A 26,454-nucleotide genomic window follows, 5' to 3' on the forward strand; every position below is an offset into this window, starting at 1 on the left:
AAAAAAAAAAAAAAAAAAAAAAAAAAGTTGTTAACAGCAGAATAAAACAGGTCAAATCAGGCTAATTTTTCCACACCCAATCTTAGAACTGTAACTCAATGTGGGACTCTTTAAGCACACTAGAATATATCTTTGAGGATAGAGACAACTCATACAACCTGTATATATTTGATTAATGAAAGTTTATTTTACTTGGATATAGCTTCTAATTCACATGGCTGCTTATGATTGATTTAACTAGTCTAATCATCTTCAGTCAGAGCGTAAGATATTTGGTTAATATATAATAAGCTTTGCTGCTTAGAATAGTTTCAGAGCAGCAGTTCTAAAGACCTATCCCCTGAATAAAGATCCAAAAACTATCCTTACAAGTTATACAGCCATGGACAAGTTCATTGAGTTATAAATTTAAAAAATTAATTAATTAATTTTTTGGTACTGCGGATAGAACTTGGGTCCTTGCTGTTGTGATGCAGGTGGCACAACCACTGAGCTAAATCCCTGGCCCTGAAATATTTATTATTTTAAATAATATCAGGGCCTCTATAAATATTAGAATTTACTTTTAATCATTAAGTCAAAGAAAAGTGAGGATGGCATACTGAATGCTTAGTTTCTCTAAGGGTCACAACATGGGCCAGTTTCAGAAGAATGATGGGGTCTGCTTACAAGTCCCAGGACTGTGAGGAAATACAAGGCAAGAACAAAGAAGCAAGTAGCTGTGCAGTGTGCAAACAACACACCTAGAAGTACACGGTATTTCAAAGAACCTGTAGGAGTCCAGGGTTCAGCTATTTGATTGTAGGGAAAATCTTCTATTTTAAGGGGAAGCATTGAAGTAAGAAAATAGATGTCATATACATAGAGTACAACATTCTTCTACATGTCTGTCCTTGACACCATTATATTGGACAATAAGTGTCTCCTTCCTTCTCTTATCCCAGTAGTGTATCATAATATCTGTAGTCCTCTCCTGCCCCATGAAAAACTCCCCTTCCATTTCTATCCTTCATCCAGCCAATTACTCTCTACCAGCTTTGGGCAGTAAAGACTTACTTCCTACTCCATGAGCCTATGAGAACCAACCTTGATACTGATGATTGGAATATGTGTGCATGTGCGTGTGCATGTGCGAGCGTGTGTGTGTGTGTGTGTGTGTGTGTGTGTGTGTGTGTGTGTTTTACTGGAGATTGAACCTAAGGCCTTCACATTGAGTTACATCCATCACCAGCTTCTTTCTGAATTTTTTTTAAAGACAGGGTCTCATTAAATTTCACAGTCTGAGCTCGGAGTTGCAATTCTCCCTACTTGGTTTCTCTGGAATCTGCTTCTGGTGTTATAACTATTCATTCTGTTTTCTAGATATATTACCATGAATCAAACTAAGACATTTTAAATGTTCCAAGGAAACTGAAGACAGAAACTTTAAACTGCTACAGTGGAGTCAGGTTTGATTGAGACATGATGTTTTGACTACTTATACTTATGTAATCAAAGAAGCTAATAATAAACACAAACTAAGATATGATCTCTCATATGTGACTTCTGCACACTGAGGCTAGATTAAATGAATGGTTCACCAGAGACAACAGATAGCTTCCAAAATTCATCAGCTATTTCGCTGTGACATAGAGATATTTTTTGTATGTATGATTATGATTACTCAGTGAGAAGTAATCAAATTTGTAACGTATTTTGTGGCTTTTCTAGTCTTCCAATCTTCCTCTTATCTTCTTACTTTGTAAGAGAGCTTCTTTTTGTCAGGTTCATCCACAGCTCTTTCCTACATGCAAAAGGACTGTTGTCGACTCTGTCCCTCTCTCAACACCTCTGACCATCCAATCCTATCTGGCTAAGTGCTTCATTGTTCAAATACAAGTAAATGAGAACAAAACTAAATCTGATTCCCACATCATCTCACAGGCATAGCACTTCAGCACCATAGTGTGACTTCAGACTCACTGAGAGACATACATCCTGCTTATTATAATGACACTAACTGTTGGAGAAGAGTTTGAGCCAATACTTCGTTCTTGTGGCTTAAACCAATTAATATGAATTACTATGTTTATTAGTCCTATTCCCTGACAGGACCCTAGAAACACTGAGACATCGGTAGCAATGAACATATCTACTGTCAGCTCTTGGTCTCTAAATACTATTTTCCAATAAGAAACCAAAATTCCTTGAAAAAGTGGCTGACTTAAAGATTGGGCCCTAGGAAATACAAGATAATCTTAAATAGTGGGAACCCATCAAAAGACGTAACTCAGCTTGGACTCACTGGAAAAACTGGATAATTTGATACTTAAGGTACATAATCATAATAATAAATGATAGAACAATCAATGCAATATAAATCCATGAGTCTATACTAATGTATATGAAAGGAGGAAAGGGGAAAGATTTTCCTTAGAGGAGAATTCCAACTAATGCTAAATGTAGAAAGCACAGTGGAGGTAATCTTGTGGGTAGAAGTTAGATGGAGAACATATTTACACAGTCTCAAGGCGTCTCTGTATATCACTTTTTAATTATCATTGGAAAAATAATCTGCTATGTGATTACAGTAGTGAAACTTAGTAAACACCTCTTTAACAAAGGAATTAAAGCTAACACAACCAGTTTTGTGAAAACTACTACCATGTGCCTCTTGGTATAATGCTCTGGGAATGCACAGCCTCATTTCTGTGGTAGTCCCATCACAGAACCTGATCATGGGGAAATATCAGGGTAATCCAAGTTGAGAGATATCCTGCAAAATAACTGGTCTGTACTCTGTGAAAAAGACAAGGAAATACTCATAAACTGTTTCAGTTTAAAGGAAATTGGGTTTCCACAACAACAAACTGCAATGCATGACCCTGCATTGAATCATAGAATAGGAAAAAAAACTCTAAATGACATTGGGATAATTGTGAGGTTTGAATATGGACTTGGATTTGAATAAGAACATTGTACCTATCAGTATTAAATTTCCTAATTTTGGTTGCGGACTGTGGTTATATAAGAAATGTTTGTGCATAATTAAATGGGTACATTTTGAGGATATACTTCTAAGTGAAATAAATAAGGAACACATATGAAAATACCGAATAGCTTCTCTGGTGTGAAAAACTAAAATAGTGCTCAAGATCCTAACGGGACAATTAGCAAATTGGAAGAAAAGGACCAAAGGTGTAGGGACAGTGAGAAGGATAAGGAAGTGGAAATAAGGGAAAAGGAAAAAAATATGAGAAAATGTAAAAATGGAATTAAAGTGTTTGAAGGGGGAGGGGAGGGCAGGGTGAAGAGAGGGTGGGGACAAGGGGAAAAAATGAGAACCAAGACCTGGCATGTAAAGGTGCAAGATCCCAGTAATGAATGTAGCTGTACTGTATACCTAGAATGTACCAATAAATTAAATTTTTAAAAAAGAAATGTTTGTGTTCTTAGGAAATGTGCACTAAAGTAGTTGGTTAACATGACTTGATGTCATCAACCTACTTTCAGACGTTTCAGAAAAAGGAGGGGGAAGAGAGAGGAAGGATAAGAATGTAAAAGGAAATGAGACAAATCATAAACAACTGTTAGAAACAACTAAAGGATATATTTTACAACTTTTCTATAAAATTGAAATTGTATCAAAATAAAATAGTATTTTTAAAAAGACAGTCTTCATAGTAAAGACACCATGATAAGCTTTAGTAGTCATGTACTCTTTAAGGTGGATAAGATTATAAACCCTGCATCTTAGGAAGAGTTCTGATAAGCTGAAACAGTGGGAAAGACTTGAGGGTACTGGTTTTCTAGGTCAAAGAAGGAAAGTCACTAAGATAAAACGATGAAAGAACACAAATAAAATGCTGGTTGTGGCCAGGCTTCCCTATGCTGCTGCTCTGTTATATCAACCTTGCTCACTCAACTCCTCCATCTCTAATACCAAAAGCAGATGGCACCGTTCAGAGAAAGAACATGGTTCACTTCTACACACATTGATTTAAGATACATGACTCCTATTTGCACCCAATATTTATGTGTTTTCCTCACCCATCCTTATTGATACCAGTAACTATGCCTATTGTAGATTACCTCCCATTTTACTTTATTAACTCCAAGAAGGCAAGGGTATGACTGCTTAAAAGATTTACCCTAACAGCTAATGATAACAGATGAGACTACCATGATGTTTCCAATGATCTGGTCATGCTTTAATTATTATTAATTCTACTTCAATTTTATTAATGTACAGAAACACTTCTGGACCATGTAAATAGTCATTTCATGGTTGACTATCTTGTCTTGTCTGAAGTGAGGACTATAATGAGGTAGTCTCCAAGGACTTAAAAATGAAACTGTCTTCTCAGAATCAAACTTCTCAAGTGAGAGAGACTAAACTCATGGCCCCAAGGCTTTGCAGGTGATTCTTGGAGTTCTTGAAAGTTTTATGTTTTAAGGAAAACATTTATGCAAAACTTGTATTTCACTCTACATGCTGTATATGTTTAGGTCTTATCAAAATACTTATTTTTGTCTTTAATCTTTAATCATTTAAGAGAGATTATCCTCAAGGGAGATTTGTGACAATTGCTCATCAGTTGCTAAGAACTTTGATTTTGGATATCTTGAGTTGAGAGAGTAGCAGAAATAGTCATAGTCATCTCAAAGGATGGCTGCAAGAATCACAAGCGTTAGTATTAACCAGATTGTCTTAACTGAGCAAATAAAATAGTTTACACTCACTGAGCATATTTCTGTTTATCAGGCACTTTTAAGATTTTAGCTTTATTAACTGATTCAATCCTCATGACAACCCTATGTGATAGGTTGTATTCTTGTCCCCATTTTATAGATGAGGAAACAGAGACACAGAGTGGTTACTTCCCTAAGGCTTCTAGCTCTAGAGCCTGCGCTCTTAGCCACTACACCACTATGTATCCGTTCAATGCCGAGGCTCACAGGTGCAGCCCATGAACTCAATCTCACCCTCAGTAGTATGGAAACTTGACAGAACAGCTCAAGAGTGGATCTGTCTTTTAGGGAAGGCTGTCATCCACCCAGCATACTCTAGAAGAGGAGCTGTTAATGTACGTTTGCAAATAGAATCATAGGGATGGAAATTTTTTATTTTAATGTTGGAGATAGAACCAAAGACCTCACATACATTAGGCAAGCTCTCTACTCCAGAATCCCAGTCCACATGGAAATTCTTGAGTCTCCCAAATCAGCATATTCACTTTCTTTTAGACTTCCCCCCACCTGAGGCTAAACTGTAGTCAAAGGAAAATATAACACCAAACAAAGAAAGCTGATGAGTCCAAATTGCATGGTATTGAGCCAAGTTTGCATGATATTCACACATTCCTTGGACTAAGGAAATCTGTGCAATCAAAGAAATTGCTTAGGTCCCATTATCAGGTTGAAAAAGAATGCTAGAAATGATGGCACAGATTTCCCCCTGGTAAAATACGGACTGATTTTGAAAATACCTACAGTTGACATTTACTCTGAGGACCTGTACACTAAGCCACACTCCATCTGCATTTTGATTCTTGCTTTTGTGCTGAGATGCTAAGTAAAACATTATAGCATTTAAAGTCTAGTGCATTTCAAGTTATATAGCCTCCCATCATCCCTAAACAAGTCATCACTTTTCTTGTCTACAAGCTTTAGTTCATGCTATTCCTTCTTTCTACATTGATATTCCCACCATCTTATTATCAAAGGTCTCTCCATCCCTCAATGTTAACTTCTGACACTATTGTGATGTATGTGATTTCTAGCACAAGGGAATTATAGTGCTTATTTTGGTCTGCCTCATGTTGTATTTTTTGTTTATATCCCTATTCCAACTGTACCGCTCCAGTTCAGGACTCCCAAACTGTTGTATCTTCTTGGCCTTGCACTGTATGTGTAGAATTTGTAGTGTAGGTCTGAAATGATTAAACTCTCATGATATGACTACATCACAGACTTACATTTCTGGCTTCGATTCCAAAAACCCAATTAGAAGAATCCCAGGCATGTGTCATATTAATCTAACACGTATTTATGAAGTGCCTATCACTTGCCTAGCATGGGCTTCTGTGTTGGAAGGACAGTGATACTAAGATAATCAAGGTCCCTGACTACATGGAGTTTGTAATTTAGCAGGAAACACATAAAATGCAGCATGCAGTGGCACCAACTGAAAGGCAGCTGATGTGCTGTAAGAAGAGGGCCAACATCTTGTGGGAGCTCACTCCAGAACCCTAACAACTCCTTTGTAGGAAAATGGATGGATCTTGAGACCATAATGTTAAGTAAAGTAAATCATATACAGAAGGTTAAATATAACATGGGTTCTTTTATTTGAGAAACCTAAAATATGAATAAATTAAAGAGTAAAATTAAGGAGATATGGTAGGGAAAAGCAAGGTAGAATTTTTGGAGATAGAAAAAAGGCTCAGGGGAGATAGGAAAGTAGAATATAAGGTGGGAGGGAACGAGGATCAACAATCAAGATATAATATATATGTATTAATTCCTACAAATTAATGTACTCTTTATGTATTACAAACATATACCAATAAAAAAGAAGAAAAATATTTTTTAATGATGAACATTTTTAGGCAATTATGGAAATGCAAAGCAAATCTATTTTGAGATTTCATCTCATCTCAGAATAGCTATCATCAGGAGTACAAAAACATATGATGCTGACGAGGATTTGAGGAAAAAGTAACCCTCCTATGTTGTTGGTGGGAATGTAAATTAGTACAGCCACTCTGAATATCAATATGGAGATTCCTCATAAACGTAGACATAGAAATATCATTTGATCCAGCTATGTCAGTCCTGACATCCCAAACTAATTAAAAACAACAAACTATAATGATACATATATACACAATTTTATAATGAGAATTTCACAATAGCTACGCTGTGGAAACAAACCATGTCCACCAATAAATGAATGGATAAAGAAGACATGGTATAGAAACATGGCAAAATGTTATTCAGCCTCAAAGCAGTATGAAATCATGTATTTTGCAGGAAAATAGATGGAAAAGGCAACCATCGTGTTAAGCAAAATAAGCCAGACTCAGAAAGTTAATCACTGCATGATTTCCCTTATAGGAAAAACCAAGTCACTCAATCAATCCATGAGAGATAGCAGGAAACTAGAAGGTAGACTTTTGGAGAGGAGATGGGGATTGGGGAGGAAAGCGGGGGGTAATGGAACTGAAAATGAGAAAGATATATTAAGTGCATGTATCAGTTTCCCAAAATAAACCTCACCCTCCTGTATCAATAACATGCTCTAAAGGATATAGGGGTTTGAAAGAAAGAAAGGAAGGGTCCCAGTGATATATAGTACACACACACACACACACACACACACACACACACACACATATGGAGAGAAAGAGAGGGAGAGAGAGAGAGAAGGAAGGAAGGAAGGAAGGAAGGGAGGGAGGGAGGACGGAACTTTTTCATTGGAAAATAAGACATAAATACAAAAAGCTCAGCAAGACAATGTGGTTTTACCCTTGTGACCATCATCATGCCAATCAAGAAACAAACTTTTGCCAGCCATCCTGGGAGGCTCTAAATTTCCAGATGTTCCTTGCCCCAACCCTAAACCCCTTTCCCCCTCAAAATAACTACTATCCTGACTTCCTTTTCTTTATAATTTTGTCACTGAAAGGTGCATGTCTACTCAGTCTAGTTTACTCTTGCTATTATAAAAGATGAAATCCCTTATTTCAAAGTTTCTTTTTCCATCCTTTTCTTTTTCTTATGATTTTATCTGTTGAAGAACAAGGAACATTTAAACTGTACAATTTCCTGCATTTTGGACATTGTTGATTCTTGTGATTTTATCTGTTGAAGAACAAGGAACATTTAAACTGTACCATTTCCTGCATTTTCGACTTTGTTGATTGTATGTGCAGTTTGGTACATTTCCCTGTGTGGGTGGTGTTCTGTTCTTTCATCAGTAAGATTATATAACATTTGATGGTCTCTTTTTTATAATATTAGCAACTGTTACTGTTCAATGCCTTTTTAATGTCTCTGATTTATTCATCCTGGGTTTCTTTTTTCTGTCATAATCCTGATTTAGGGTTATCTACCAAAATATGTTATATCTCATAATATTTTCCATCAAGGTCTTTATTGCCAATGTAAGCACATTTCTTCTTTTGTTTAAAGCAATCGCTCTCAAGCTATCAGTAATCCAATGTATGAGTTACTCCAGATCAGTAACAGCAGCATCACCTACTGAACTAGATAATCTGGGAGTGAGGCACAGGAACATATTTTTTTATAAAATTTTAGGTAATTGATTCTAATGAACTCCAAAATTTGAGGACCATGATTTAAAGAATGAACTTTATAGAGCCCTCCTTGAATTTATTAACCCAGTTATTGTAAAAATCGGTTAATGTTGGAATAAAGATTGGCTTTCTTTCCACATATTCTGTCAAATACCAACTGCAATTGATAATTGTTCTAGGAATAGCATCTCTGATTATTTTTGTGGGACCGTAGTTTTTGTTTTATTTTACTTCAGCTCTGAGAGACACTTCTTGTCTAAGATGAGTGGTGACATCTCACTTAGTAGCTTTCAGTGAGGTTCAATGAGCATTTATTGTGTGTTTGTTGCCAGAAATGGTAGAAAGGATAGGGACCTAGTGTAGACTAAGACACTGCAATTACCCTTGCTGAGTTAGAGGAAAGGTGTCTGGAATCCTAGTGTAAGGATACTCATGAAAGCCGTTAGCACAAAGATAGGAACTTAACAGTGGCTCACTTCAGCCAATGCGGCTCAAGATTGCATTTGGTCTTCCTGGGATCTCTTGATAGGCCCATTTCCATATTGATCAAGAGCTCTTGTGTCTTTCATGCTAATCTGGCCCAACCACAGGCAGTGATACACCTTATGACATGATCTGCTACCTTATGATTGGTGTCATAGTTACTTTCTTCATCTGTGATATGCAATTCCTGACACTTACAATTTAAAGGAGGAGAGGTTTATCTTGGCTCACAATTTGTGGAGGTTTCAGTCCATAGCTGCCAGGCTGGAAGGCAGAGTAATATGCCAGAGGGGCATGAAAGAAGAAAAGCTGCTTATAGCATGTCAGCTAAGTAGAGCACATAAAGGGAGGAATGAGGAGGAAGAGAAATAAACACTTCCAGGCTATGCCCCCAGGGACCAGCACCTTTGGAATGGACCCCATCCTTTAACAGCAAGTCAGTTTTAATGCCCACATAATCCAATCCCTTTCCTAAAGCCCAGCCTGTGATCACATGAGGTTATGAGGAGACATCTAGATCTAAACCATAACAGTCAGGGAGAAGCAAGACAAGGTCAAATTTTTAAGAATTCACCTAAATTCTAACCAGCTCAACTTTCAGCCTGAGGCAGAGGAAAGTGGATCTATATTTAAGATAGATGGTATTTTTTGCCAAACGAAAGATGAAGATCCTACCCTTGCAGCCAGCCCTCTGTTATAGGCAATGTCATCTTGCATTGTGTTATTTGCACATACCTAGGTGGACACCAGACACTCCCGATTCCACATCCCCTCTAAACCATAACACCTTAGAAGAAAGCACCTCTGTAGCATATCTGCCCTTGGGAAGATGGACTTGTTAAAGATGACTGCACAGGCCCAGGAAGCTATTTGAGGCCATCTATGCAGGAAATATCAGGTTCCAAATTATTCAGAGCATGGCCTACAGAGAAGTTCACAGACTCTGGATTGGTATATCTCCTTCAACTTATGGATTTCTAATCTTATGGAGAGAAGCAGGGCTAGAGAAAGGACAAAACAGGAACTTAGTTTAAGAAGTAGAGACAAGGTTACCTGTGCCAAAGGGTGGTGTTGTCAGCATGATTTGGCAAGGGAATACATTAAATATAGGGACACATAACTTATAAGATTATTTTATGATAATTACCTAAAGAGTCAAATGTAAAGGAGTGCAAGAGAGATTTTCTCCACACTAGGGTCCCAAGGAATCCAGCTGAGGGCCTAGATCCCAGAAATTTCCCATACAAGTCAAAAGGCTTAGACTTCAAGGCATGTACCCTCCATGAGTCCAGCAGTGGCCTAGAGCCTCTGGCAATGTCTCATGCTTGTCGGTGTTGAGGATCTGCACCTGGAAGGCCCAAAGGCCAGTGGTGGAAGCCAGAAAACCTATGCTGGTGAGGTGCAGGATTTGTTCCACCAAGCTGAGGGTTCCATATTGGAGCCAGGAAGTGATGCTTATCGTGAAGATCAGAGCTCCCCTGACAAAAACAGCAGCCATTCCCAGAGACAGTGAGGCCCCGAGCTCCTCCTTCGATGAGAACAGCCAGGTTTGCATCAAGAAAACCACCCACAGCAAGCTTTTCCTAGAAAAGCAACAGGCAGAGATCTTCTCCTCCAGTTTTCTTTTTATGGCTATTGGTAACAATCCTCAGGTGGATCCTCCACACCCACGCTGATTCAGCTCAGCTGGGCATTACAAGCTGACCATTAGTCAATCTACTACAGGTGGTTGTAGTAGTCAGTTTTTCACTACTGTAACAAAATGTCCAAGAGAAGCAACCTAAAAGGAGAAAATGTTTATATTGGCTCATAGTTTCAGAGGTTTCAGTCCCTGGTCACTCAGTTCTATTTCTGTGAACCTGTGGTTAGGCAAAACAGTGTTAGCAGGACAAGGTGGAGCAAAGCTGCTCATATTGTGGCAATGGGAAGAAGAGAGTGGGGAAAAGCCATGCAGAAGGAGCTGAAGACAAGATATAGTCCTTAAGGTCACAGCCTTGTAACCCATTCCCTTCAACTATGCCCCACTTTCTAATAGTCCATTCAGCTATAGACTATCAATGGATTAATCTCTTGATGAGGTTTGTGCCCTTATGATCCAGCAACCTTACAAAAGGCCACCTCTGAACACATGAGCATCTTTGATTCAACCCATAACAATGGCACTGGAGGAAGGTGGTGAAAGTAAGGTGTGCTCCAGAGTCCAGAGCTCACCAAAGGAAGAGAGAATCTCAGAAGCCTTTGGGTCAGTTGCTAGCTTGCCTAATAAAACATCTGTGAAGGCATCAGCTTTGGCTCAACAGTCATGCTTCATCAGTGAGGAACACAGTTGGTCATACCCTTTTCTAGCGCTCCCACCCCCACCCCAAACACACACACACACACACACACACACACACACACACACACACAGAGTTTCTGCTAAACTAAATTTTTGAAGCCCTTGATCCTGGCATAAGGAATCACAAAGAGGAAAAGGGGATACACAGCCCCAAATGGAAATATACCATGACATATCCACCCCTATATATTCATTATTCATTGCATTATTTTACCATTTTTATGATGAGGAATATAAAATAAAAACAAACAAAACAAAGAAAACTGAAAAATAACCCTACCTTCTACTTAACAACATAAAAAATATGCCTAAGAAAACTAAATACCAAGACTTTCTTCTTCTAGTTTCCTAGAGGTGGAATAGAGATAGTTGTGGAGTTAAAGATCAATCAGAAGGAAGGAACTATGGTGCCAAACTAGCCTGGTCCCCTTGTCCAAGGACACAGATGAGTGAATGAAATAATTATAGTATATAGTACAAAATACTCCAATGGAAGTTTACATATGGAATGCTACTCTAAGGGGCAGGGCGTGTAACTCATGCTGGGAGAAAGAAGTTGGTCAGGACCTATGTGCACACAAACTAAGAACTGATGTATTTCCATGTGGGCTTTGGGAAGCTTTATTATGGGGGAGATGGGAATAACATTTCAAAGAGAAAAAGTAAAGATCTTCACTCATTCAAAGAACATTCTTCGAGCACCTACTACATGATAGGTACTTTTCCAGGGTCTTGTAACACAACATTAAATCAAACAGACAAGAATCCCTGTCTTTATGAAGCTTATTTTCTAGTGAGGAGAAAATAGGTAATAGCACATTTAACCAGGGGAAGCACGAGGGGTTTTTAGGCTGTGGAATGAATCTGCATTATGGTGGCGAATGTATGATGTTATGCATTTGTCAAAACCCACAGAATTTTACAGCACAAATAGTGAACATTAATGTATGCAAATTTTTCAAAATGTCAACCAGGAGGTCAGGGGATTCCAGGAGGAAATGTGGACCATGACAAAAGAATCTAGTAGTATTATTAATGTTAGACATAGCCTCACTGTAGAGATAGGGGACAAAAGATGCTGATCTAAGTAATCTTGAAAAAATATAGTTTTCCCTGTACGCTGTAAGACTAAAGGCAAAGAGGGAGTGTAAATAAACACTGTACTGTAGCTGGTAAAGTTGCATGTCATAGGAGCGCAAGGTAACAATTCTGACACTGTTGTACATATACACTTGGATAGCAAATAAATAAATTGATGGGAGGAGCCAGGCCTCTCACTGCTGGTAGAGGAGGTTTCAGACAAACACGAGGAGACTATAATGGAATGATCCATGTGGTACTGGATTAGAGTCAGAGACATCAATGTGCACATATATCTAACTTGACATAAATACAAATGAATGGATTCAGAAATATAGATGTGAGTGCATGCACATGTAGTTTGCATACATATATTTTCTAGGTTTGTCTTGTAAGAGGACCTAAAAGTAACGACATCCAAGTACCAACAAGCACACCCACTAGTGCCCAGACCTTGTTTTCTAACAGCTTGAAAATCTATGGATTTTTGGAATCTAAAGATAATGGGCTCATAGAAGTAGAGTGCAGAATAGTGTTTACCAGAAGCCAGGGAGGCTAACAGAAACCTCATGGGTGCGAAGTCACAGATAGACAGAAATAAGTTCTGGTGTTCTATTACATAGAATGGTAATTAAAGTTAAGAATATCATATCATGTATTTTTCATATTAGCTAAAAAGAGGATTTTGATCACTCATATCACAAAGAAATGAGAAAAGTTTGAGATGATGGATAACCTAAATATCCTAGATAGACTGGTACATAATGTATATAGGTAGTGAAATGTCATACTGTACCCCATAAAGATGTAAGATTACTACCTGTCAAATAAATATAAAAAATAACAAATAAAAATAAAAGGAACTGGAACTCCTTTAGAGAAATGGCTGATTCTAGGGCTGGAACAAGAAACACACAAGATGAGCCTGGAGCATCTTGTAATGTTAGAAAGTAAGAAAGTGCTCAAGTAAAGCAATGGTGGCAAGTCAGAGAGATAATAAGCCAACTGAGATTTCCCAATGGCTGAAAGTGGAACAATTTGAGGAGCAAAATATATCGCACAGCATTGGAATGTAATCCACAATATATCCATGAGTCCACACTGGTAGAAATAAATGGCTGAATAAATAAAAGAAAAGATAGGAATGTCTGATAATTTATTTTTAAATTAATTTTATTGATTCCTTTTAGGTATACAATATAATGACATTCATCATTGGAAATTTGTACCTTTATATGATATATCTTGATTTTTATTTTTCCCCATTCCCCCGCCCTCCCTTCAACCCCTCCACCCTTTTCATTTACAAAGACTTTGTTTCCATTTTTTTCATCTTCTCATGTTAATTCCATTCCCTTCTTTCCTTTTCCCTATCCCTCTCACTTTCCCTTCCCCTTTCCACCTAAAATTCCAAGTAATTTAAGTAAAGACTCACTCCCTCTTTACAGAAGTAGAATTTAACCTCTTCACCCCACTCCTTGAGTGTGGGCTATTCCTAATAACTTATTTCAGAGCATGCAAAAGAGAAAAGAGTAACTTTACAGTGGCAAAATCTCAGAAATATGACCTGAGCTGATCAAAGTAAATATTACAGTGATAAATCATGTTGATAGCATGTACCCTTGAAATGAGATATGATATAATATATAATATGATATGATATGATATGATATATGAAGAACACTTTGCCTCTATGTCTGTCTTCCCACGAACCCATACCCCAAGTCGAACCATGAGAAAAACTCCAGGCAAACCTAAATTGAAGGACATTTTGCAAAACACTTGATTTGTATTCCTCAAAACCATCATAGAATAGCAGAAGCTAAGGAGACATGACTGAATGTCATGTTATATCCTGGATGAGATCCTGGAACAAACTAGGAGGAATAAAGTATGAAGTTTAGTTTAGAAATCAGGACACTGCCACCCAGGCTGATTTTCCCAGCTCACAGCTTGTGAGAACAAACTGGAGACTTGAAGCTACGCCTCGTGATTAAATATCCTGTGATTTTTCCATTTTATCCTCGCTCCACTCTACTTTCTGTGATACTATCAGAATATCAAGTAGAAGGCAAAGATTATGTGATCTGCCAAGTCCTAAGAATGTCAATGGGATAAAAGACCACTCCCAAAACCCCAAGAGCAGATCTCGGCCCAGTATAAGCCTGACCCAGAGGAAAGCTTTAAAAAAAAAAAAACTTTTAAGACTTGAAGGTTTTTAACATCTCTTTATATACTCTGCATACAAAAGGTCGGAAAGACAAGTTTCTTCTACTATCAATTCCAGAGTTCTTGCCATCCTTTGGTATCTCAAATGGACTTTGAGGCTACACATTGTGCGCACGCACTTGTATTTGTGTATACACAAGTCCTAAATTTTTCCATTGTGAAACATACACTCCTCTTTCTCTCTTCCCCATCTAGACATATATTGACTTCCTAAGGCCTGCAAATGCCCAAGCAGATTTCCTAAGCCTAACAGAAGCTGGACCCCGAATAAACACAGGGAACATTCATAGTACAGCAAGCTTGTCACAGACCCGAGGCCTTAAGGAGGAGATAGTGGATATCAGGTGCGAGGCAGAACCTCAAGTCATTTATCTGAATTTACTTCAAATCTGTTTGATGACTAGATCAGCCTATAATTAATATTACTAAGTCCCAGAATCATTAGGCCTCTAAAACTATAAAGTATCGAGATTTTTCCTTTGCTCTATGCTTCTAATTTGAAATCATTCTTTATCTTACCTCAACCCTCTTAGTAGTAGTTCTAGACCAGTCCTGGAAACAGAACCCCTTTTATTATCCTGACACTTCTTCCAATGCTTGCTCCCTACCACAACCCAGTGTCTCCCCTCCCTCATCCCCAAACCAGGATTTCTTCTCACTCCCAAACTCTGCTCATATTCCCCTGAACAATTGTAGTGTTCTTTAGCATTCAGGGCCCTTCCTGGGTACAGAGCCTTTTCAAAAGAGGATCATATCTTGCAGCCATGCACAATTTGTGTGAAAAGATTTTTCTCAAATATATATGGCCTCAAAGAGGGACACAGATGTTTATGGAAATACTTAGCAGTCCTTAACGATTTAATTATTCTAATGCTATAAGTTAACCCAATCAGTGTTAATTTATTAATACATTTCATAGGCATGTTCTTCAAAGATATATAAATTATCATCTCTAGGTCCTGTTGCCCCAAAAGTTGATTAGAGGATATCTACAACTGTTAAATTACTCTAAATTCTTGAATTGAAATAATTGGAATATCTATGTCTATAGCCATCTTGGAGAAAGATGTGATTTTGAAGGCAAACATTCAATTAAATTACACTGTAATTCTAAGTTAAATTATCCAAGAACTGACTTCCTCAACAGCTCTGATTCAGGTCTCCAAAATGTTGCACACTGTGACTCATGCTTCCTTCTGGAAATGACAAATCTTTCTCACCACCCTACTCTAAACTGCCTGCTTTGGTCTTCCATGCTCTCAGGAAGGGATTGGGTCCCTTGTTACATTTTTCCCATGGTGAGCAAGGAAACCCATCTTTCGTTTTTTCAACGTGAGAAACACACACGTGCACGTGCATGCACACACACATACACATACACACACACGCCCCAAGGAATGATACACTGAAAATTTGAAAATCAGTACCAGACAGAGCACTCCCACCCTCCACACTTCTTGAAAATAAATAATGTTTAAGAATTGTAAAAATGAGAGGAAACTGACATTTTAAGTATTTATGCTTCAAAGATCTTTCAGTGTTCAATTTTCTCAGAAAAGAAATATGTAGTAAACTTGCAAAACTAGTGTGTCTTTGATAATCATTCAAAGTGTTCTTAAAATACTTGGATTTTTTAAGTAGGTAATAATTGGTGTTGAGGAGTACTATTCCATTTCCCAGGGAGATTATACTCCCTGTGTCCCTGAAGAGATATTTGAGGGAAGAGCCATGTTGAGAAACAGAGGAGAGGAGAGGAAAAATGAGGAAAAGAAGAGGTGCAATTATCAACAATATTTTGTCCTACGGAAATCTGCTCTAGCCGGGGATGGTAGCACATAGCTGTAATCCCAGCTACTTGGGAGGCCTACGCAGATGGATCACAAGTTTTGGAGTTTGGGCATAGCAAAACAACTTAACAAGACCTTGTCTCAAAATTTAAAAAAAATTTTTTTAAAGGGCAGGGTAGAGCACTTGCCTAACATGCACAAGGCGCTGGATTCCATCTTCCATCTCCAACACTGCAGTATATATATATATATATATTAGATTGTGCCATTGCAGATTTAAATTCAAATGTGTGGCAATCTGTATATTATAAGTAACTCAGCACTCTTTAAAAAAAATACTGTTTATTGGGTGGGGAATTTAGCTCAGTGTTTCAGCCGCCTACTTTGCAAGCACAAGGTCCTGAGTTCAATACCCAGTACCAAAAACAACAACAACAACAACAAAAACAGCCTAGGAATAGGGCCAGGGATTTAGCTCAGTGGTTCCCATGCCTGCCTGGCAAGCACAAAGTCCTGAGTTTGATCCCTGGTACAAAAGAAATACTAGAAATATTAACAATATACAGAGTTAGAATGTGGAAAATAAAGATTTCTTTTGCAGTAGAAATTTTGGGATCAGAAGTTTAAAGCTAGTTTTCTATTTTTATAGTTACACTGAGTTAAACTTTTGATTAATGATTGGGGAGTTATATGATATATATTATATTATATATAGTGTATATAAATTAAAGAATTGCACACATGCATTATAATCTAATACATGCATGTGTATTTATAGCCTTATATTTTTTCTCTCAGAGAGTCTTTCAACACAATGATAGAGAAGAAGATAATTACCTCGCGTACTCTCTTTTACTTGCCTCACAGCAAGGCAATGACAACAGTCAGTCCTGAGTTCTATTTCAGGCTCCAGTACTGTATTACTGTGGGCTAGTAATTTAATTAAAAGTCAGAAGGTGAATCAGGTGACTTTCAAAGACACTTCCAATTTTTAAATTCTATAGCCCTGAGATTTTGTGTACCTCCATGGGATTTCTTCTCTTTTCAAAGGTACACCAAAATGTATTGCCTACTCCTATTGACAGCTCTTGCTGTGACCCGGGGGCCTCAATGGTTCTGCCAAGCCCAAGTCCTAGAAACAGGGTACTTTCTCACTCTAGTCCATCTGGACCCCTCCCCACTGGCAGATCAGTTCGACCCTAACCTGGGTCTTAGAAAGCCAAGGAGGTTAGCCAGGATCTATTGGCAGGATTCTTATACTCTTTCTGATCACTACTGATTTTTACTGCTTTCATACAATTTTTATTAACATGTTTGTGGTATATAATGATTAAATTTATTATAGGGACTTTGTACATGTACATAACACATCTCAATTTTTCTCCTTCTTCTTCACCTCCTTTTTTGTTTTGACCAATAACAGATTCATTTATCTTATAATTCCCTATAAAGTTAATTGGTATACATACAGGTTAACAACCAGATTAATAGGTCAAAAATATATAGAGCACTTAAGAAAATTATACGAAATCAAGGTACACTTTTAAATACCCTCTCCTTGTTGGATTACAGTAAATTTTTTCTCTGGAAGTTGTGCAACTATGCTTTTGATCAGAAGGCAAAAGGACCCATAATAGTTTTCTATCAACCAAAAATGACCTCAGAAGTTTCACCACTAATGATTCATTGTTTGAAAATTTTTCCAGGTTTCTTAGACTTTGAGAGTATATGTTATCAAAACAATGTAGGTACTTGGTAGGAGGGAGGAATCCAACTTACAGGAAAAAACACAGCACTTTCAAGTAAACTAAAAATCTGTATTCTGCTCAGCTGACTGGGCAAACACTGAGCTCCCATCACTTTCCAGGCACTGTTTTGAGTGGCGGAGATACAGTAACAGACTTAACACTGCTAGACTAAGCAAAATGGGTAGAATGGGGGTGGGAGGTAACTGTAGAGTCTAATAATGAACCACTGAGGGAATAAAAGAGAAAGTACAGGTTGTGACTGGAGAGGGTGAGAGGAGCTGTTCTGGTTGGGGAAGCACAAACAAACTTTCTAGGAGATAATATTTGAGGTAAGACCTAAATAATGAGACGCAGGTCACCTTGTAGCTATTTGGGGGAAGAGTTCTGAGTCAAAAAAACAGCAAACACAAAGGTCCAGAAGGAAGGCCCCTGGAGCACAATGAGTGAAGAGACAGGTATAGGAGAGGAGGCTGGAAAGGTAGGCAGAGATCAGTTCATGCAGGGCCATAATAATCATCACCATCATCATCACCATCATCACCATCATCATCAGCATCATCATCATCATCATGGCAACTGCTGTTTATTTTGTCTTTGCACGGTGCTAATGACTTTCTTGGGATTGCTTCTTTACTCATCACATCTACCTTCTGAGGTTTTTGCTATTTCCAGTGACTCCAACGTCTGTAAGTACAAGAGCTGGGATATGAGCCAATAGTGGCCTGATTCTAAAATGAATTGCAGTTCTCAAAATTTTATCTTATTGCTATACCAAGGAAATACGTGGCTTCAAATACCTTATTAAGTACACATAAAGTAAAGCATGTCTAGCATGATCATGCAACATAACGTCTAGAAGGCACACAAGGAGTGATATTCTTTAAAAGTCTGTGTATGAGTAGGGAATAGCGCCATGCAGTTCAGTCGCCGTGTGGCTCCTCAGTCTACCACGTATGGGTAGAATGTCATTTCTCTTCCTCATCCACCTCTGACCTCCACATCACCCAACACCATGCAGTATGGTGCCAGATTCACTCTGACATCTATTTAGGACGTACTCCCTGGAGGCACTGGAGAAAAACAACAAACATGCTGGACAGAGCACCAGGATCATAGAGTAGTCGCACTGGAGGGTTGTTGGAGACTTACTTTAGCTCTTGGCTTCTGTTTTCTCATCTTCTTGTAAAACAAGATTATCCTTACACTGGAATAATGGTAAAGGTGACTCCAAAGTCCCAGAAGTTGCTAGAAACATATTTGGAGGGAGGGGGAGGGTCAGTACTGGGGATTGAGCCCGAGGCCTTTGCACTGAGCTACACCCCCAGTCCTTTTTATTATATTTAATTTTTTATTTTTTTTGAGGCAGGGTCTCTTTTTGTAGTTCAGGCTGGCCCCGAGCTCACTATGTATCTCAGGCTGGCCTTGAATTCGAGGTGGTCCTCCTGCCTCAGCCTCTCGAGTGCTGGGATTACAAGTGTGTGCCGCCACACCTGGCTCTATTTTTAAATCTTGAGCCAGAGAAATCTCTTTCAATTGGAAAAGCTGGGCTCAAAATTGCAAACTTCCTTGTCTCAGCCTCTCAGGGTGCTGAAAAACTTGATACTTTCCAGAAACATAGTGTTAGCTGGCTGAACTGTCACTCTTAGATTCCCACCAAAATTTATACTGTGGTTAGTATAGTGGATAGAATAATGTCCCCCAAAGAGGTACATATTTTAATCCCTGAAGACTCTGAATGTGCTACCTACATGATGAAAGGGACCTAGCCAATGTGATTAAGGATCTTGAGATGAAGAGATTCACGCGAATTCTCCAGATGGGTCCCATGTGATTGTAAGAGTCCTTATACAAGGGAAGCAGAAGAGTCAATGTCAGAACATAGCCCTGGATTCAATCCCCAGTACTACCCACCCCTACCATATTTGTAATAAGTTTTGGGACTTCCGAGTCACCTTTACCATTATTCCAGTGTAAGGATAATCTTGTCTTACAAGAAGATGAGAAAACAGAAGCCAAGAGCTAAAGTAATTCTCCCACAACCCTCCAAGTGCGACTACTGTATGCTCCTGGTGCTCTGTCTAGCATGTTTGTTGTTTTTCTCCAGTGCCTCCAGAGAGTACGTCCTAAAGAGATGTCAGAGTGAATTTGGTATGATATGTCAGAATGATATGAGGACTCAACTCATTGTTACAGGCTTGGAAGGTGGAGGAAGGGGCCACCAGCTAAGGACTGCAAGCAACCTTCAAAAGCTGAAAAGACAAAGGAATAAATGGATTCTTCCGTTAAAGCCTCCAGAAAGAACCAGTCCTGATAGCAACTTGACTTCAGCTTAGTTAGATTGATTATAGACTTCTGACCTCTCAAATTGTAAGAGAATAAATTTGTATTTTTGGAGCCACTAAGTTTGCTGTAATTTGTTATAGCAATAATAGGAAACTCATATAGTTGGCCTGACCTTTGACATTGCACAATAGTTTTAACTCTTCATCATGAAAACTCATAACAAAAACTCCAAGGAAATTTTTCACTTCATACCTCATGACCTACTTCTGTGAATTTGCACAATAATTTCCAAATTAATTCATTCAGACATTATAAAGAATTATTCCTCCCTACACCCTTATGCTTGTTACATTGATTTCTTCTGCTACATCGGGTTTCTATTTGTCACTTTCTATCTCACAACACACTGTTCTGCAAAGGAAAAACAGAACATCAAAACCCAGCTTGAGGTTTTTTAAGATAATAGTGCCACATAACAGCCCCCTATCTGTTTTGTAAAGAAGGTAACATTAGGTGGCCACTTTTCTCTGTGTCCCGTGAGAAGGATTCTGTGAAAGTACAGATTTTTCTTTGTATTCCAGAGCCATGTGCCCTATGTACAGACAGATCTCCCAATGCCATTTGTATGATGGCATCATTCATATAATGGCATTTGTGAAGGCTCTCTGGTGGAGTTGCAGCTTCCTAGGTAGGTTGGGAGGGATTTTAGGGACAGTTTCACTCCACCTGTCATTAGAATAAATATCTCTGAAATAGATGGTGTGGCTCACTCCTTTGCTAAATGAGATTGGATCTTCTCTATGTTCCTGAAAGTTCTCACAAGTCCCTAACTGAATACACAAAGGCTGTCTTTTCCTAGCGCTGTCCTGCAGAACTGAGAAATAGGCCTGTTGGTCTATTCCTATGAAGAAGCTGAGCAATACAACATCTGAGGTCATGTCAGTTTCCCGTCAGCTTGAGCTATGGCAACATTTTTGAAACTCTGAAACTTCTGTTACTACAGAAGCCAACCGAGCAGACTAGATGCTGATATTCTTAGATGACATAATTAAATAATTTGAAAATGATTACCTACATCAAATAAAGATTCTAAGTGAAAAACATACTGCAATTTCCTTTTAATATAACACCAGGCAGCTGACACTACAGTTTAATGTCCTGTTTAAAAAAAAAAAGGTTCTTCATCTTTCTGGATTTTAGAAGAGTAACAATCACAGGATTTTTAAAAATATGAACCTTTTGGTTTTCAAGTTAAACAATTTATTAAGTTGCTGTAATGTGTCAATAATCTTCTAAAAAGAACAACGTTGATAGATTGATATATTTTCCCTTTTGTTATAATATACCCTTAAATTACAAGCTCTCATTTAAACTTCTCCTTTCTTTGAAACAAATGAGAAGCAGGAAAGAGAAACTTAAATGTTGGGACATATATGGAACTATTTTAGGAGGGCAAAAAAATCCTGCATGCATTCAATTTCTGAGTATTATAAATATTTCAATAGATCCTTTTGGAAAGCTCAACACAGAGAAAGTGTACTTAACCTTTAATCAAAATATTTTCTGTCTTTTCTTTTCCTTCTTGATTCACCACAATTGGAATGCAGCTAGCATCCTTTTATTTAGTAAATTTCGGCCTTGTAAATCGATGGTGGTAATGTTTCTTACTTTATATATCAAGTTGCTTAATGAAGATACCATATCCTTTAAAACTTTGTAGAGTGTTGAGCAAACCATGGATACTTAGATGTGAAGTAATAACATCTGCCCAATCCAAAAGTTCACAGTAAATCCAAGGGTTTTCTTTTTTCTCTCTCTTTTTCTCTCTCATTGAGTTTATTGGTACATTTTAGGTATACAATACAGTTACATTGATCATTGGGATCTTGTACCTTTACATGACAGGTCTTGGTTCTCATTTTTTCCCCCTTGTCCCTGCCCTCCCTTCCCCCCCTCCTCCCCTCCCCATTTACAAACATTTTATTTCCATTTTTTCATTTTCTCCTATTTTTTTCTTTTCCCTTATTCCCTTTCCCCCACCCTTCCACTTTCCCTACACCTTTAGCCCTTTTCTTCCTGTTTCACATTGTCAATTATATCATTAGGATCTTATGTACCATTATAGTTTTTCACAACAGAGAAACTATTCAGTATTTACACATGTGTGACTTATTTATTTCACTTAGGAATATATCCTCGATATGCATCCATTTTCCTATGAATGAATCTAATTTCTCATTCTTTATGGCTGAATAATATTCCATTTTATAGAAAAAACACATCTTCTTTATCCAGTCTCCAGCTAATGGGCAAATGGGCTGTTTCCAAGTTTTAGCTATTACAAACTATGCTGCTATAAACATAGGTGTGCATATATCACTGTGATATGATTCTATTAATTCTTTCGGAAAGATACCCAGCAGAGGGATGGCTGGGTCAAATGGACCCTCTAGTCCCAGCTCTTTGAGATCTCCATATTGATTTCCACAGTGGTTGCACCAGTCTGCACTCCCACCAACAATGGAGAGGGGATCCTTTCTCCCCACAACCCTGCCAACATTTGTTATTGGTTGATTTCTAGATAGCAACCATTCTTTATGGGGTGAGTTGGAATCTCAGTGTTGTTGTCATCTGCATCTCTCGAATGACCAGTGATGTCGAACATTTTTTCATATATTTACTTGCTGTTTTTACTTCTCTGCCTGAGAAATGTCTGTTCATTTCAGATGCCCATTTTTTAATTGGGTCTTTATATTTGGGGGCCCTGCGTTTTTTGAGTTCTTTATATATTCTAGATAATGGTCCTTTGTCTGAGGAGCAGCTGGTAAAATATTTTTCCCACATTTTAGGTTGTCTTTTGGTTCTGTTGATAGTTTCTTTAGCAGTGCAGAAGTTTTTTTTTATAAGATGTGATCTCAGTTGTTGATTTTTTCTGCTAGTTCAAGGCTTTTCATTAAATAATTTTTAAGTGGTCAAGGTGTATTAATTCTGGAATTATAAAGTCACTCAGAGATTCCAAGACACTCAGATTTTCAATGAAGTGTAATTCCCTCTAGGAAGTCCAGTGTACTCTGTGCGTGAATATTCTTAGGGAATGCGTTTTGGGGCAAGATCTTTTAAAATTAGTAACAACATCAGAGCTTCAGAATGATCTTAGACACAGACAAAGCTACATGTAGCCCACATGTGGCCCAATTTAACAGTGTTTAATTGTCACACATTTAAAATTGCTTGCTGCTATTCAAAAGTCAGGAATGTAATGTGAGTTTCCTGCTTCTCTTGAAGATCTGCCTCCACCCTGGGCCTACATTTCCTCTTAGTGACTGCTGGCAGGAGCCTCTGGTGACTACCCCTTTAGACAGGATATGAGCTTGCTATCTTAACAGTCTCCCTGGGCCAGCTTCACTGTTTTGAACTCCCTATCCAACCTGTGGGATTGTGAGTTTGTGAACCTGACTTGGTTTCTGAAGAAATCTGGCCATTGTTTCTTCAGTAATTTGGGAGCACTCATGCCAGCAGATGGCTCCTCTAACTAGGAACCTTAGGTCCCCCGTACCCTATGAAGAATCTGAGCCTAAAACCCTCTTGGGAAAATTCCAGGAGGCTCCTAGTGAGATGGAAAGAATTGCAAGACTTTGATACATAAAGGATGCACAGTAAAACTATGACAAGGTCCTATTCTCTAGAAGTCTTTCATTTTCTGCTCATTTTGTTTGTTTGTTTATTTATTTATGGTTCCGGGGATCGAACTCGGGCCCTTGTGCTTGCAAGGCAGCAGAACCACTGAGTCAAACCTCCGGCCCATTTTCTGCTCATTTTGAATCTGTAGACAAATTATGAAGTAGGTGAAGTTAATGTTTATTATCTTCACTCTTACTTGTCTTCCACTAAAAGAATTATCCCCTAACTAGTCAAAATCCCTGGCTACTAACATGGTGTTACACTCAGACCTTCAATGGCTTCCCAGCCTGTTAGAATACAATTAAAAGTCTGTATCATAGCCAACAAAGCCTGTAGTGAGGCCCAACATGATCTGGTCCCTGTCTATCTTTGCACCTTCATCTGCTGTCATCCTCTTCCTCTTCACTGTGCTCTAGTCACATAGATATTCTTCCTATGTCCAACATAGACCACACAGGATCCTAGCTGAGGCCCTTTGTCCTTTCCAGTCCCCAAGCCTAGAAAGTTCTTCCCATATCCCTGAGAATTCCTTTATTGTGAAGTTTTTCACCGAAGTCCAGTCCACTGGGACATCATCATCTTTTTTCATCAGAATCACTTTCTTAATTTGTGTTCATGAGTTCACCTTTGCTAAGATCCTCTGGAAGAAAATCGAGAGCCTCTCAGACAGGAGCACTGTGTTCACATTACCATGGTTAGATATTTCTGCTACAAATCCATTTATCTTTTGTTCGAAACTGCGAGATTACTTGCCTGACATAGTAAAACTTCCTGCTATACTATGCAAGTAAGATTTGCTGTTTACTCCTGCCGTAATGTTTGAATGTGTTTAATTGCATGCCTTATGTCATATTTCTTTCAAAATTCCTTTCTTTCATGCCTTATGTCATATTCTTGTCAGCTAAAAAGTAGCATGATTCTCCAGTTGTACCATTAATTGCCTGTCTGTCAGAAAATCCAGTTAATAGGCTTTAAAAATGAAATAACTCCATGGTCCATTGGATACTTGAATGAAGTGTTTTGTGTTAAGAAAGCAAATTTTCACATTTCCACTCAAGAGAATCTGAGTGACATGCAGTGTCAGATAAGCTTAGCAGTGCTTCAAAAGTTAAGTCATTTTGCCTACAGTATCTCCCACCACTGGGAAACAAGGAAGCAAGAGGTACTCTGCCTGCCTTGTATGAACTGTAAATCAGATTCACCATTGCCAATCAGTGACTGACTGTGAAAGAAATGAGGTAATTGGTCACTGATTATAATCTACACAGTGATCTGTAGACTGATTGAGCTATCAATAGAAGTTTTTGCTTTGGGCAATTACAATTAATATATTGTGGTGACTGAAATTTGAACTATGTTTTTGGGGGTCCTAGTGTTAAGTAAGCCACAGTAATGAAAATTCATGCATGCCAGCCAGAACAATGCAAAGTGAGAACTGTATATATATTTGTGTATATAAGCACATGAGATGGAGATTTAGTCTGTTTTGGTTGTAGTTACTTTCCTACAACACAGAGTATGGGTAAGATAAATATTTATAGAAGAGAAAGAAGGAGAAGAGAGAGTGGAAGAAAAGGAGAGAGGGAAGGAAAAAAAAGATGTAAAGATGGTCTCATTAAAGTAACTGTCACAAGCAAATGGTACTCAAAGATGTGAAATCACTTTCCAAAAGAGATCCAGCTATCCAGGTTTTCTGATTTGTGATCTCAAATGTACCCTTAACCCATTTTGTCTTTCTCTTTCTTTCCCTCCAAAACCTCTTTCAGGTTTTATGTTCACATAAACATGTGAACAACACTGTTGTAGGGTCCTTAATCTCTTGATCTTTTCCAAAAGATTACAGCTTTGCCCTGGAAAGCCACAGTCCTGTATGAGAAGGTGACACTAGGGCCTTCACAGACTCCCTAGTATCAGAGAACAGAGTATAGTAAATCATAGTCTGTCCAACTATTTGTATTTTCTTTCCTAAATGTCCACGTGTGGTGGTATAATCAGAGTGTACGAGGACGTTGGGTTGTCTCTCTGAGTAGCTCATTCTCCTGAAGTAAGGTTTCTTATTTACTCATAGGGCTCTAGTGTCTCAGAGCAAATGGGGCAGCCTAGCCAAGTCAGAGGGGAAAAGACTGAACTCTGATGAAAAACTTGTGTTTCTATGACTAAGGACTTAGCTACCTAGTTTAGGATGTACTATTTGTCAGAAAGTAGCTCTAAAGGAAATAGCACTCATTCTGGCTACAGAAATGGTTTTCAGTGCATTTTTTACTCATGAAATTCAAAAAGAGCCGAATGCCAGTTTGACCTTGTGGTTGGAGTTATAAATGAGAAAGGAAGTTTAAATTATTCAGGGAGCCCATTCCCTTAGTCAGAGTTTCAGAGCATTCCAAACTCCTGTGTCAATTAAAGCATATTGAACCTCAACAAAATACCTAAAGGCAAACAGTGGTTTATTTAAAAATCTCTCCCTCCCTCTCTCTCTCTCTCTCTCTCTCTCTCTCTCTCTCTCTCTCTCTCTCTCTCTCTCTCTC

The 26,454-nt window shown here is 38.3% G+C and overlaps 1 pseudogene; it reads left to right on the forward strand.

Moving 5' to 3' along the window:
- Window positions 1-10,939: 10,939 nt before the first annotated feature.
- The window catches only part of LOC117284758, a 32,952-nt pseudogene continuing 17,437 nt past the window's right edge, over window positions 10,940-26,454 (forward strand).

The sequence above is a fragment of the Fukomys damarensis genome, unplaced genomic scaffold (genome assembly GCF_012274545.1).
Source record: "Fukomys damarensis isolate Sample0158 unplaced genomic scaffold, DMR_v1.0_HiC HiC_scaffold_39, whole genome shotgun sequence".
NCBI lineage: Eukaryota > Metazoa > Chordata > Mammalia > Rodentia > Bathyergidae > Fukomys > Fukomys damarensis.